Source organism: Patella vulgata, chromosome 1, assembly GCF_932274485.2.
Source record: "Patella vulgata chromosome 1, xgPatVulg1.2, whole genome shotgun sequence".
NCBI lineage: Eukaryota > Metazoa > Mollusca > Gastropoda > Patellidae > Patella > Patella vulgata.
The window spans coordinates 84,924,540-84,941,504 of record NC_065879.2 but is presented as its reverse complement, the minus strand read 5'-3'; the positions used below and the strand labels follow the sequence as shown (position 1 = coordinate 84,941,504).

At 33.6% G+C, this 16,965-nt stretch overlaps 1 protein-coding gene across 1 annotated transcript in view; it reads right to left on the bottom strand.

The window, feature by feature from the left end:
- LOC126821059 (sodium-dependent phosphate transporter 1) overlaps positions 1-15,702 on the bottom strand; it is a 37,186-nt gene extending 21,484 nt beyond the window's left edge. The window contains exon 1 of the mRNA XM_056099239.1: positions 15,580-15,702. The gene's annotated coding sequence lies outside the window, so the exon portion shown is untranslated. The remainder of the gene's footprint in view (positions 1-15,579) is intronic.
- Between the last annotated feature and the right edge of the window lie 1,263 nt (positions 15,703-16,965).

Sequence of the window (16,965 nt, the reverse complement as noted above, 5' to 3'; positions counted from 1 at the left end):
AAAATCAGTGCTGCCAGGCAACATCAAAAACCAGTTAATTACCTGAATGTTTCCTATTCTGTACATACATTTCACCATAAAACTTATTAAGAAGATAATATTTTAAAGGCATTAAGTAACTGGATAGAGCAATAAGCAATAAACAGCTATTTATTAGCTTGATAACGTTGAGATACTCCTCTTCCAAATGTCGCCCAAAATAAATTAGTAGCTTTTCTCCTTAAGCATGTTAAAGTTTATTGCTCTATCCAGTTATTTATTAGTCTATAGCTGTTTTTTTTCATAAGTATGTATTATATTTTATCAATAAGAAGAGGTGTTCTGAATCCTACATAAAATTACAATCACTAACTGTATTTATACAATAAATATCTGTTTTAAAAACCAGAGTTGTCAGGCAGCATTAAAACTAAATGAAATGCATTAGTGTAAGGATAACAATATTTATTACGGTACAACATATTTTTCCAGTAGGTACAGTACTTGTCCATGTATTGAGATAGTATAGATTCTGCGGTATAACCTTCTCCACTAGAAATATTTTAAAACATATTGAAGGTACATTATAATTACGTGACAAAATATAAGTATAAATTATGTGGTTAATAAAATTTTTGGTTTAACATTATCAGCAACTTTTAATAAATTATATCCGGAATAATATCAGCTAGTTTTAATAAATTATATCGGTAATAATATCAGCTACTTTTAATAAATTACATCAGAAATAATATCAGCTACTTTTAATAAATTATTAGCAACTTTTTAATGAATTATATCGGTAATAATATCAGCAACTTTTAATAAATTATATCGGGAATAAAATTAGCAACTTATTAGCAATAATATCAGCTACTTTTAATAAATTATATCGGGAATAATATCAGCTACTTTTAATAAATTATATTGGTAATAATATCAGCTACTTTTAATAAATTATATTGGGAATAATATCAGCAACTTTTAATAAATTATATCAGTAATACTATTAGCAACTTTTAATAAATTATATCGGTAATATTATTAGCAACTTTGAATAAATTATATTGGTAATAATATCAGCTACTTTTAATAAATTATATCAGTAATAATATTAGCAAGTTTTAATAAATTATATCGGTAATAGTATCAGCTACTTTTAATAAATTATTAGCAACTTTTAATAAATCATCTCAGTAATAATATCAGCTACTTTTAATAAATTATGTAGTAATTTCAATCTTCTACTTTTAATAAATTTTGTGGTTAATATTAGTAACTTTAATAATATTTTGGCTTAACAATATTAGACACTTTTAATAAATTCTATTGGGAAATATCAACCACTATAATAGATTTTGTGAGGTAACAACAATATCATTAAAGTAAGAAGTTTTAGGGGAACATTGCTAATTCAACACTGATATAAGATTACGCATAGATAAATCACTCTTGAGGAATGGGGATCCAATCAAAACAAGTACAAAACCCTGCCAAATTAAATGTTTTAACTTGCCACATTTGAGAGAATGACAGCTGACAATATCAGCTTTTGTCTCCAGTACTGGTATTTACATTGTAGCATTAACCACAGATGTAACATCTCGTAAAAACCATCAATTCAAAATAAAAAGAGATCACTGAATGATCTTTGCAACATCTTTTTAAATTGATCAATGTGAAGTTATAAATTAATTGTCACACAAATGATTCTACAAAAATCAATTTAATGTGATCTATTAATACATCTGGATAAAAATTACGGCACTTTACTATCTTAAACATTTTTTAATTTTAAATGGCTTTAAATTTAATTCAAAACAAAAAGACATAACTAAAATTTTTTACCTATCTTTAACTGTGTAAGATTTGAAATGATCTATTAATTTTTACAAAAAGACCTAGACAACATACAAATGACTAGAATATCAATTTTCATGTCAAAGACCAAATTTTTTTTGTAACTTTATGACTAAGAGTGTATTATCCATTTTTAAATAAACACGATTTTCCCTTGCTAAAATAAAAATAATCTATTTTTAAATTCAATTTCCCTTTTTCTTAAAAAAAAAAAAAAAAATAATAATAAATAAATAAAAAAAATAATAAATAAATAAAAAAAATAATAAATAAATAAAAAAAATAAAAATGTGCCTTAAATTAAAATTGAATGATTTCAAATTTAGTTTTACAAGACAATACATAAATTACTGAAATGTCCACCTAAACAACTTAATTTTCTCTCTTGCTTTCATATAAAAAAAAAAATATCTATTTTTAAATTTAATCCTTCAATACATTTTCTTAAAAATAAAAAAAAAAAGACTTCAAATAGAATAGAAAAGATTTCATATTTATTGTTACAACACAATGCACTAACAACTTGCTTTTATCCCCCAAAAATAATAACATCAAATTTAATTTCCTAAAACATTTTCTTAAGAACTTACCTTACTTTAAAATTGGAAGATATTAAATTTATTGTTACAACACAATGCACAAATACCGGATTATCAAAATGTCCACGTTAACGACGATGTCCTTTTTAACTTTAAAACTCTATCACTTATGGAATCAGAATTTATAATGAAAAGTTGATATATTGATCTAGGTATATAGGGTTGTTAACTAAAACAAAACAAAGGTGAATATAGGCACTAGTGAGCCATGCATTAACAGGAGCTGGTTACACATATATATACTTAAACCTGAATTATTAACTAAAACTTGACAAAGATAAAAAAATTAGAAGATACCACATGACGAATAGTACATGCTATGTAAATATAGTATTAAGATGTTATTAGAAATAACGCTATCTTAAAGGTACATGCCATGTAAATATAACGCTATTTTAAAGATACATACATGCCATGTAAATATACTATTAAAATATTAATCGAAATAACGCTATTTTAAAGGTACATGCTCTGTAAATATAACATTGAAAAATTGAAATATTATTAGAAATAACACCAGTTTAATGGTACATGCCATGTAAATATAACATTGAAATGTTATTAGAAATAACGCTATTTTAATGGTACATGCCATGTAAATATAACATTGAAATTTTATTAGAAATAATGTTATTTTAAAGGTACATGCCATGTAAATATTGAAATTTTATTAGAAATAACGCTATTTTAAAGGTACATGCTCTGTAAATATACTATTGAGAGAGAGAGAGAGGTTTAACTTCACTCCACACAAACTAGGCCATTTCAGGACTACCACATGGTTCAATCTTATTTCAATAATTCACTAGTACATACATATAATCAATCAAGCTAATTGTACACAACGCAAATTTCATATGCGTGCCTCTTTAAAAATCTTGAACATTTCACAGTTTGTTGTGATCAATGTTTACATACAGGCTTATTCAGACATTGTTTTTATCAATGAACACCAGTGACGAACAACAACATCATCAGTGAGTCGACGTGTGAATCAGGCCAGTCATCAATTCATTTTTAGTGAAGGATTTTAAAAATCATTCAAGTCAAATTGCTCAAGTATCTACATCAAACAATCTGTTTATCTTTTACACTTGACCGTTGGATCCTGGTATAAAGTTTTCATTCAATAGTTTACATCAGTGACGATTGTACAGATCAGAATTGTGTGAATCAGGCCAGTGATCTAAGCTATGGAAGACCAAACAGCTGTTTATTCAATGTTCTTAGTCCTTATTTCTTAATTCATAGTCCTTAATGAATTGGGGGGTTGGATGGCCGAATGGTTAGCATGTGCATGCTGTATCATAAAGCCTGTCATTGAGTAAACTGGCGTGGTTTCGAATCCCCGGTTGTACGTGACAAGGAGTAGGGTCCCCTGTCCAACCTTGTGGGTTTTCTCCGGGTCCTCCGGTTTCCTCTCACTGCTAAAGACCCTTACGCGCAAGCGAATTATTGAAATAAAATTAAACCATATGTTAGTCCCGAAATGACCAAGTTTGTGTCGAGTGGACGTTAAAACCCAGTTCTCTCTCTCCCTTAATGAATCAGAACAGTGATGTAAGCAATCTGATTAAAACACAATGTGTACATGGGAAATGTGGGGCAAATGTCCTGGGTCCCCCATAGTTTTGGTTTGTACAAGATCAAAGTTCCATGGGCTGAAAGAGATTATAATTCAGATTTGAAAAATATGATGGTCATTCTCTAGGTCCGCATTCGGTCCACAAACAGGAGCCCAAATTAAAAATTCTGGCTTTTCCTTGTGGGTAATTTTGACTAGGCTTAAACTCCTCTGGTAGACTTCTATATATGTTTTAATAGTGCCATCAGTTCTTCAGGAAATGTGTGATCATTCATACATCAGTACGGATAGAATACGTTTTGATGTTTGCTCTGAATTTCAGCATCCACCTCCCCACCCCCCAAATATTATAATGTTATAAAAATAAGGTAGCACAGTTTGTCATCACCAGGTGTACGGCATGCCAATAACTTTATTGGTTGCATAAGTTGTTATTGTGTCAACAGGTGTACTGCATGTTAATAACTTTACTGGAGATGGAGATGTGGTTACCAGACTAAATAAACCAGTCTGCAATAATTTGACTTTTTAAATATACATTATGGAAGATTAGATAAAGAGCTGGCAGTTTTCACTATAATAGTTAAAAACTAGATAATGTAAAGGGAATTGCTGAAAATTTCAGTCAAATTGATCCACTCTGAACCCAGAATTTACCGATGGAATTTTCTGACTAGCCTAGATCATCATTACTAAAGTCGGTACGATATAAAACATAGTCTCAATTATTCATTTCATGATTTATTCATGAATTAAAGTTGAGCATCAAATCGGATCCTAATCCAGTAAATATCGCAGGCTAGTGATGACATCAAGAGTTGAATATGGTCTGGATAAGTTAATTAATGTCTAATTAATAATTTAGATAACATTTCGGGCCTAAAGAAAGACCTGCAATAGGCAGATTTAGCTCTTGCATATGTGTGTTTAATTTGATTGTTATTTTTGTTGCATATTCTGTATATATTTGCCTACTATTCCCATACCTGTATCATTTGCTTGATAAAGATGAGAGTATCCTCGTAGAAACGTTGCTTAGTATTAAACTCAGTAATCGTGTATCCATAAAATTGTAACTTGTGTGCATGTGTCAGTAAAATGAAAATTGAAAAATGTTCACATCAACGCCAGACTGTACAATCTGATTTTCTGTTCTTCGGGAACATGTGATCAAGTTGCATGGTGTCAATACCACACTTGTATGTGACAGGGAGTAGAGTTACCTTCCTAACTTCATGGGTTTTCTCTGGGTCTTATGGTTTCCTCCTGCCATGTTAGTCCCAAAATGTTTAGTTGACTTTAAAGGGCCAATCCCGATAATTTTTTTGAGAATAAAACTGCTTAATTTTGTGTTAAAATGTCTTAAAACCCTCTACCTATGGGCCGAGTAACTAACTCAATATTTGTGATACGTTTGCAAACAACTTAAACCTGTCAGTCTTCATCTAGAAATGGAGACCGGTGTCCCAAACTGTATTATATGGTGTCTGGATAAAACCAGACCTTTTTCTATAAAAATAATGTGTAGGTGAAATTTACCATCCGTTATCAAGTACAGCACATGGGTCATTCATTGTATAGACCTCTCAAGAAACGGGAATCAATTATCAGGTCACGCAAAGAAAAAATTGACCTGAAATCTTAAAAGGGTTACGTGTCCGGATAAGCAATTTTGACGTTCACGTCCAAACCACTCAATATTTTGAGCTGAAATTTTGAGACAAGGTCAATACACCATTCCTATATATTTTGGTGCTTAAATTTCATACTTACTCGGACTTTAATTTTTGAGACTCTGTTCTAATCGGGATAGTCCCTTTAACCCCACCTTGTTAGTCCCAAAATTACCTAGTTTGTGTCGACTGTACATTAAACCCTGCTTGTATGTGACAAGGAGATCAGTCGCCTGTCTAACCCCAAGCGTTTTCTCCGGGTCCTCAGGTTTCTTCCCACTTCTAAAAATACGCGTAAGTGAATTATTGAAATAAAATTGAACCATAGTTAGTCTGAAATGACCAAGTTTGTGCTCTCTCTCACAACTTTAAAAAGAGTTATGGTTAAATTAACATGTAATAAATGAATGTGACAATCAATACATGAACATGTAAATTCCTACAGTTAGCTGAGGTATATCATTATTTATCTGATACCAATATGGAGATGTGACAGTCAAACTCATCGATAAAATATGAAGAACAGAAGGAAAAAATGTGTGTAACAATATTACTTTCTTAAAGATACATTCCCGCGTACAAACTTTGTGATTTGATGATATATTTGGACTAAAAACATTCAAAGTAACCAATCTATCAAAAATTTGCTTCAATTCCCTCTGAAAAATTTGTATTCGCCGGGGAAACCTATAGCTATAAGTAAGCTGTTTTTAGACGCAATGTCTGTCAACTTAGCTTCATTGTGGGAGGGACCATTTTTCAGAATGTATTTATCATTACTCACTGTACATTTACCATACATATTGAGGCCTAAGTAAATTCTTAATTATTTCTGTCAACTTCTTTTTCCGACGTGTAATTGCAGAATCTTTTGTATGACACCCCTCAATGTTTCCAAAACCGCCTAACCATTTGATCAAGAAATAACAACCGCCCCCTCACTTAAGCTGGCACACAATAAGCTGCAGATAACAGTCGAGTTGCCAGTTAGTGATACCCTGACATTTTTGCCCAGTGCTTGCCCCATCGACGTTTTTCGGGTAATCCAGTATTTTTCTAGTAAGATTGGGTGTCTATACTTTCCATATATACCAAATTTGACATACTTTTATTGGAAATAACCACCTGATAAATACTTTTCTGGGAAAGTATCTTTAATACGTGATTGTTGACAAGATTTGAGAGTTTGGTTAAGGGCTAGGTCTAGGATTAGGGTTAGAGCTAGCCTTGTTTACGTCCTGTGACCGTGACGAAATCTGCAGGTGGCCTTAATATCTAGTCCTAACCATTCGGCCACCCGATCTCCCATATATTCAGGAAACAACCTTGAAGTCTGACATTTGAGCTGCACTATCACTACTGTTACATGCTTTGCTCTGTAAGACAAACCATTTTGATTTTCATTCAGTTCATTTGGGTCTTGGTAACTTGAATAACATAACAGTAGCTCTTTCATTATACCTGTAGTTAGGCCATATTAATTTGATTTTTGGTTCTTCAGGGTCTTGGCGTGCACGTAAAAGATCACTGGACAGTTGGAATTCGATATAAGAGTAGGCCATAGTGCCGCTGCACAGGTAAAATTTCCCTCATAGCACACTGTATGGCATATGCCCGTCTTCATTAGCCCAGTCGAAGCAGAAAAGTAGGAAGTTAAATCTCATTTATTTCATTTATTTTTTCCCCAAGGAATAAGACGAAAATTTTTAACAAGTGTTGGGGGGGGGGGGGGTGGATGGCCAAATGGTCAACTGGCGTGTTTTCGATTCCCCAGTTATACATGACAAGGAGTAGGGTCGCCTGTCCAACCTCAAGTGAGTTATTGAAATAAAACTGAACCTATGTTAGTCCCCATATGACCTAGTTTGTGCTGAACGGACGTTAAACCCCATTTCTCTCTCTCTTTAACAAGTGTTCCCAAAGAACTATAAATCAAATTGGGGTGTTCTCATTCCCTCTAACAGTACAGCTCCATCAGTCCACCATCAGTGAAGAAGTTACTGAAAACGGAGTGTCACAAGTGATGACATAACAAATAAATATATTGAAACAAGAGTTATGCCATTACTAATGTCATGGAATGTATTCAGTTAGAGAAACACCTGTTCTTATCTGTTTCATCTGCGTCATAAACTGACGAAAACCCTATAAAATAAATGAAATGGGTTTTAACATTCTACCAACATGGGCCAACAACCGAGACAGACTTCTGCCATAAATCAAATTCAAAACATAACTTTTTTTTTATTATCATATTAAGAATGCATATAACATAGATTAGAAAAAGATTTATGTGCACTGAAGAAGGTTGAAGGGACATAAACTGGAAGTTGAAATGAAATGGGGATTAACGTCCTACTGTTCTGCTTCGACTAGGCTAATGAAGACGGGCATACACCAGACAGTGTGCTATGAGGGAAATTTTGCCCTGGACAGCTGCACTACGGCCTACTCTTATATCGAATTTCAACTCCCAAGGGATCTTTTAGGTGCCTGCCAATGTACATACACGGGACCTCAGTTTTTTTTTGTCTCATCCGAATGACTAGACATCTATCCTTGTCAGGCCCTCCGTCCTGTACCATTGACAAGGGGAAACCACGTTGGAAAATCCTCGGCTGATGCATGGATCGAACCCCCGACATCCTGACTAGCGAGCCAGCATCTTAGCCACTTAGCCACATTGGCTCCCTAAGTTGAAAAAGAAAGATACATCACCAATGGGGTACAATATGATAGGGTACCAAGATAATAGGGTACCCATCACCAAAGGGGTACAATATTATGGGGTACCTATCAACAAAGGGGTACAAGATTATAGAGTACCACCCCCACATTTACATGTTAAGTTGATAGGGTACCCAACACCAAAGGGCACAAGATTATAGGGTACCGCGCCCACGTGTGCATGTATGAGTTGATAGGGTACCAATCACCAAAGGGGCACAAGATTATAGGGTACCACCCCCACATGTGCATTAATGAGTTGATAGGGTTCCGATCACCAAAGGGGCACAAGATTGTAGGGTACCACAGGGTACCCATTACTGAAAGGGTACAAGATTATAGGGTACCCCCCCACATGTACAAGTTGATAGGGTTCCCATCACCAAAGGGGTACAAGATATAGGGTACCCATCCCCAAAGGGGTACAAGATTATAGGTACCTATCATCGAAGGGGTACAAGATTATGGGGTACCAATCACCGAAAGGGTACAAGACAATAAGGTACCACCCCCACATGTACAAGAACTGGTATGAACTACACCAGTATACATGTGTATCACTGTTCTCAGGAAATCTGTGTACAGTAAAGTCTTACACATACCTAGCAAGTATTTAAAGAATGAATTATGGAATGCACTGTTTGTATTGCATCTACTGATGAGAATGTCAGCTGATTCTTCTTACAAACATACTGCCTTTCAAACCCAATCTATCACATATGGTTGATTACATCAACAAGTAATATCTTAATGATTACATCAACATCTAATATCTTAATAAAACAATAACAAAGAGAGATTGAGACAGGCAACCAGTAATCTTTGTCATGTACAAGCGGGGAGTGTAAAACAATGTCACCTGACTCGATGACAGACCTTATGATCTATCGCGCACATGTTAAACCATTTGGTCACTTATCCCCTTAATTAAATCTTAATTAAACAATAGTAGAATATACTAATAACCATGAAAAACATAAGCATCGGGACAAAGCAATGTCCTTGGATTGTCTTGGCCCAGTGATTTACTAAACATATAAGCAGGGAATTGAAACCGCCCCATTTGACTTTATGACAGACCTTATCATCTAAAGCGTACACGTAACCTCCTCAATATCTTAATTAAACAATAACAATACACTAATAACGGTGAAAGACACAAGCATCCAGACAAAACAATGTCCTTGGATTGTCTTGGCCCAGTATGCAAGGAATTGAAACCGTGCCATTTGACTCAATGACAGATTTTATGATCTAAATCGCACTCGTAACCCCCTCAATATCTTAATTAAACCATAACAATACATTAATAACAGTGAAAGACACAAAATTCCGGACAAAGCAATGTCCTTGGATTCCCTTGTCACACACAAATTACAAAGACTAATATAAACAGTGTCAGGGTCACGACAGTAATTGTTTCATTAAACGAGAGAATAAAGATGACATAAACTACTGGAGATGTCTGCCGCATCATCGTTAATCTAACATAAACAAAAACTTAATTTAACACTAGTTGACCTTCAGATTTAATGGTCGAATACTAAGGTGTCTTAAAGCTAACAAAACCAATAATCTCCCTCGAAGCAAATTTTTCAAGAGTTTTTTTTTTGTCTGTCAAAACTGTCAAATTGTAGGTTACATAATCTTCAAGCAATAACACACAAGTTGTGAAAATTTAATTTAATTTGGTGGGTCAAGAACCTTTTGAACAAACTTCTTTTATATAATCTTACCAAATTCAATGATGTCAAAAGCCAAGGTTCGTGTAAAATGCTTTGAAGTAACTGAGTTATGAAGGCCATCAGAATTTGTTTTAACACCCTGCAGCTACTTTGATTTCTGGGGCCAGTTTCACGGAATTTTAACGAAGATAAAATCCAAATTTTAGTAATTTTATTGGATAATATTAGATTGATTTTAGTGCTTAGCCAATCAAAATTGAAGTATCTACTAAAATTTGGATTTTTATCTTTAGTTAAAATTTCGTTTCATCAGAGCGACTAGACAGTTTTTTTTCCCCGTCTGATCTGAACAACAAAATGTCTTGCCTAGCCAGGTCCTCCATCCAGCACCACTGACAAGAAGGCCCCAGGGCACAATTTTTATCAGAAACAATCACTGGTTTTATTCTAAAAGGACCACGTTTCGACAAGTATCCTCTTATCGATATCAAGCACAATGACATTGACAACTTGTGATTATTTTTTTAGAATGACTTAATGGGCCAATCCTGATAATATTTTGGAGAATAAAACTGCTTAATTTTGTGTTAAAATCCCTTAAAATCCTCTACGTTATGGCCAGGCAACTAGCTCAACAATACGTCTTTCAATTTAAGCCTGTCCGTCTTCATTTGGAAATGGAGACCGGTGTTCCAAGCTGTATTATGCGGTGTCTGGATAAAACCAGAGTTTTATCTTATATAAATAATGTGTAGGTGAAATTTACCTTTAGTTATCAAGTACAACACATGGGTCATTCATTGTATAGACCACTCAAGGAACAGGAAATGATTATCAGGTCACCCCCAAAAAATATTGACCCGAAATCTTAAAAGGGTTAAATGTCCGCAGAAGCAGTTTTGACGTTCACGTCCAAACCACTCATTATTTTGAGCTGAAATTCTGAGACAAGGTAAATACGCCATTCCTCTATATTTTGGTGCTTAAATTTCATACATACTCAGATTTTTGTTTTTGAGACTCTGTTCAAATCGGGATAGTCCCTTAAAGTGACAGTAAGCTACTGTAATGTAACAGTAGCACTGAAATAAATTGGGGTGTAGCAGCTTGCTTTTCCGCACTAAACAAGCTTAGTTGTTCAGATGGGACAGAAAACTGAGGTCCCGTGTACACATTGGGGTGCACGTAAAAGAACCCTTGGCAGTTGAAATTCGATATAAGAGTAGGCCGTAGTGCCGCTGTCCGGACAAAATTTCCCTCGTGCCAATCTTCATTAGCCCAGTTCGGAGCAGAACAGTAGGAGGTTTAACCTCATTTCATTTCATTAACTGGTGTATATACAGTAAATATATACATGTCATCATGTAGTTTTTTTTTAATAATAGTGTATTTTTATTACGTCTTTTTTATACAGAATTTCAGTGCATATCAATTCAAGTCCTGATTTTATCAAATCATTTTCTAGCTGTGGTGTCATTTAACCCACCCACACAAAATTTTTTTGACCTCCCAAAGTCACTTGTGACTATGCAGCCCCTTAAGGGGACTTTTCCACTCTTATATAATTGCACTCTTATATAATTGTTTTGTTTCGAAATATTAAATCCTTTAATTAAACGAAATAGTGTGCAATCATGTACGAAAATATTATATAAGAGTGGAATCATGCACTTAAGGCGCTCCGTAGTCACAAAATATGTTATAAATATGTATTTAAATATTGAGGAGATGTATATATTTCATGTGGTAAATACATGTACTTAAAGGGACAATAACACTCTTGCTGGCTTGACAGCTCCAGAAAATAAAAATAGCCTTATTCTAAGTACTAGATGTGTTAGTGTCCTACCTGTTTTGTAAATTATCCATTAAATCCTATTTTACTTGTCCAAAGGGTTCAAAAATATTTTTAAATCCAAGTCACATTTGAAAAGGTTTACGCCAGGCTTTTCAAATCATTTAGTTGAATTTTTCCAATTTTTTAAATTAGGTGTGTTAAGATGAAATTTGTATCATCAATTAATTGGAATATTGTAAAATAGTACAATTTGTTGACCAGAATAAAGATTAGGACATATTATTCAGTTACAACAAGAGTGGTATTGAGCCTTTAAACATACATTATAGCAAGAGCTAAATCTGCCTATTACAGGTCTTTCTTTAGGCCTTAAATGCTATATAAACTATTTTAAAATTTATTAACCTGACAAGACCATAATCAACTCTCGATGCCATCGGATATCTCTGATATTAAATAGATTAGAACGGTTCAGTCATATCTTGATTTAATTTAAAAATGGAGCAGTGAGGCTAAGCTTCGAACAACCGGTACTTTGGTAACAATTAATGCACACATCTTGTCAAACGTTCAAATCAAACGCTTATATCTTTGCTCGCAATAAGAGTAATTTGAATGAAATTTTCAATATATTAATATTGCATTATATATTTTTGAACTATTACAGCAAGAATGGCTAGCTCTTTGTTTAAATCTTACATAATGTATCTTTAAATTGACGAAATTATTGTTATTTGTTGGCAATTAAATTTTTGAGGCATCATTTTAGCGCTTTATAATCGCCAATCTGTTTAAAATACACATCTATATTTAGTTTCATTTTTTTATACTTTAGATGGCCTTTACTACATGAACATCTGACCAGTTGTAGTGGAAGGTCGCACCAGAGGTCATACAAGCGGCTTTGGACCCCATGATGTCAGACATTCGGTTAACCAATCAGTATTGAAGTTTCTAAGGGGATACCCACAGTTCTGTGCATCGCACACCAAGAACTCGCTGCAACAGACTGTCTCATTGGCTAATCCCTCACATTAACCAGAACGCAGGTTATTCATGTATAACAACTCTTCCAGATTCTAGTGTAGTAAAAGTCAAGTAAAATGAAATTTTAAACTATAAAGAACGAAATGAATTAGGATCTGTGTTTTAATCGGATTGATTCATCATCACACCTAATTAATAATTATTATATAAATGTGAAATTAAACATAATGTATTACCACAACAATCGGATTCGAAACCGGTCTGGGGATCATCTGGCTAAGTGGGTAAGACGCTGGCTCGCTTGCCTGGAGGTCGGGCGTTCGATCCCTGCATTGGCCGAGAAAGTTCATCCAGATTTTCCAGCACGGTTTCCCCTTGTCAGTGATGCAGGACGGAGGGCCTGACATGGACAGCTGTCTAGTCCTTCGGATGAGACGAAAAACCGAGGTCCCGTGTATATATTGGAATGCACGTAAAAGATCCTCGGGCAGTTGGAATTGGATGGCGTATGCCCGTCTACATTAGCCCAGTATAGGAGCAGAACAGCAGGATGTTAAACCCATTTCATTTCATTTCGAAACCGGTCTATGTACAAAATGTTTCATTATTTGGTCACTGCCCAAAAATATTTATGGTTGGCCCAAAAATTTATTTTGAGCTAAATTTTGTCGGTACAGCGGGCCACAGCCTACTTTTATATCCAATTCCAACTGCCAAGGGTTATTTTACATGTACACCAGTGTATACACAGGACTTTGTTTTTCGTAAATCTAACAGGAAAATAACATTAACACATTTATTTTCTAAAATTCTGAACTTATTAAAAATATATATATTTGTGTTTTTTTCAAACACCATGAATAAGTAAAAAAAAACCCCAAAAAACACACATCTACATATAAAATTGAAAAATGCATAATCTCTCTTTGTTGTTTATTAAAACATCATTCATATGTAGAAAATATATTTATAAAACTGAAAAATACAGGCTTCATCTTACTGCTAAACTCACACACTCTCATTCATTCTCTCTCTCTCTCTCTCTCTCTCTCTCTCTCTCTCACACACACACACACCATTCATAAGTAACAAATACATTTATCTATGAAATTATAAACATATGCTCTCTCTCTCTCTCTCTCTCTCTCTCTCTCTCTCTCTCTCACACACACACACACACACACACACAAACCATTCATAAGTAACAAATACATTTATCTATGAAATTATAAACATATGCTCTCTCTCTCTCTCCATTCATGAGTAAAAAATATTATCTATAAAATTTTAAAAAGTACTCTATTTCCCCATTACCCTCTCTATGAAAATGAAAAAAAATATTCTCTCTCTCACACAGGGTTTATGAGTAAAAAACACATTTTATTTATAAAATTGAAAAAAGTATTCTTTCTCTACATTCCTCTCTCTTTCTCTCAACCCAGGGTATATATTATAAAACAGATCTAGGTGACTAGGTAATCTCTCTCTCTCTCTCTCTCTCTCTCCATTCATAAGTAACAAATACATATATCTATGAAATTGAAAAAATATGCTCTCTCTCTCACTCACCCTTCATGAGTAAAAAAACACATAAAATTACAAAAAAAATACTCTATTTCTCCATTCCTCCCTCTTTCTCTCAACCCAGGGTATAAAATTATTAAAATAGATCTAGGTAACTAGGTAATAAATAAATCAGATAATAATGTAAATAATACATTGGTGTCATTATGTTCTACGAAATGTCGTACCTTGCATTTTAATACGGTTAACGACCGGTATATTTTTAATTATGTTAAAAAATGATAAATATTGCGGTGATAAACAGGTTGGTCAATATATTGTAAATATCGCATTATTAAAAGCGTTTAACCACAGATTATCAGATCCATATATAGTTTTACGATGTACAGTGAACGACATTTCAAAACTTGCACTCGTTCGTTATTATTGAAACCTATTAATAGTAACTATACGTCATTAGATTGTTTATATAATATTACTGTTATTTACTAGTAGTAGTACACAAAACAGTTCCGCTGCCATATTTCATTATTATATAATAATGTTGAGAATGGTATTCTCGTAAGCAATAACCTTTAACCGTCAGATTGAAAATAATTACATCTAAGAGTTGAGATTTCCAAACTAATTATTAGCGATTTAGCCGATCTTTCTTCTATATGCACATGTGCGCTTTGTTACATCATCGCCCTTTCGAGACAAATGCAAGTTCAATGAACGCCGGTTGCGCTCAAATCCGGCATAGTCTAGCGACAATTATATTATCATTCACGGCAACTTTCGGAAAGAACAGAAATTTATTTTACAAGAAATTAATTTATCCTGATGTAAATGTACAGAACACGAGATACCGGTCAGCGCTATTGTCTAAATATAGCGTGGCTGAAATCCAAACGTGTGGTTCGCATTAAAGCACACAACACATGCAAAACCCACAATATCACTCGTGCTCACACTCGTGTACAACTGAATACATTGTATAGTATACCCGATAACCCACGTGCAATAACGGGAAAAAAGAAAACGGTTATAGTTATACCCATTGAGTAGCCTAATTTATCCATGTATTAAAAATAAACGCTAAATATTTCAATAGTCTTATATTATAATAGCTTCAATGACCAAAGCGAGATTGCCAGTCAGAAAATAAGCATGCACTTACCTATTCGGGCAGAGCGCCATATAATTGTACAGCCGTGATACAGACAGTTGCCGGGTGATTTTCAATTCACGCATGCGTGTCTTCCAAATCTTTTGGTTTCTCGTCGTCTGCTGCTGGAAGTCTGTAAATAATTAGTTTTTAATAGAAAGTTCGAGAAATGCTAAACAAATTGTGGATATGGATTGAGATAAATTATTAACTAATGATAAACAAACAATATTGTTCAGCCTTAATATTAAACTAGTAGGCCTAGTAATATAGAGTACAAATCGGTCATATTCTAGGCATGCGGTTGTGAACACCGGCTAGTGCTGTTTCATTGACATTTTTAATGATACATTATTCGACTACATTTATTTTGAAATCTATGATTAACTCTCTAACAATTTTCGTTAATTATTCATAGTTATTGCCCTTGTTTGTCTCATAAAAATGTTTGAAACAGTTATTTTTGGCTTCAAATGTTATAGGCTTTAAAGGCTCAATACCACTCTTGTTGTAACTGAATAATATGTCCCAATCTTTATTCTGGTCAACAAATTGTACTATTTTTTTAGAATATTTCAATTAATTGATGATATAAATTTCATCTTAACACACCTTATTTAAAAAATTTTGAAAAATTCAACATAATGGTTTGAAACATCTTACGTAAACGTGTTCAAATGAAACTTTGATTTAAAAATTTAAAAAATATTTTCGAACCCTCTGGACAAGTAAAATAGGATGTAATGGATAATTTACACAACAGGTAGGACACTTAAACATCTAGTACTTAGATAGAGATATTATTTATTTTCTGGAGCTTTCAAGCCAGCAAGAGTGTTATTGTCCCTTTAAATTGTTAATTTGTCATTTATTCACGTGACACACACACAATCACTAGGTGGTTATTTTAAATGGATTAAAATACAATTGCCATGTAATAATTTAATGTAAAAATGGATAATCAAGAATTTGTTTAATATCGTCTCAATGGTAGGCCCTTCTATTACAATAAAGTAATCTGACTGAAATTTTCAATATAGGCCCAGGCCTATATTCATTTTGCATTACGGGTACCGATTTTTTGACTCTTATATAGCAAGAACGGCCAGCTCTTTATCTAAATCTTGGATGATGAATCTGTAATTTGACAGCCTGGGGGAATTTACCTGTCCTTCGCACACATTTCACCATAGACCATAAAAATAATGGTTACAAATTAGTTTATGAGTTGAGATAATGCCAAAAATTCTTTTCTTGATAAAGAAGAGAGAAGCCTTATGGAAACGTCGCCAAATTTTTAAGTAACTCGTATTCCATATTATTATGTCATGTGTTATTGCCATTCAGTTACTAAATGCTGTTTTAACAATTTCAAAATTGGGTACGCATCAAATAACC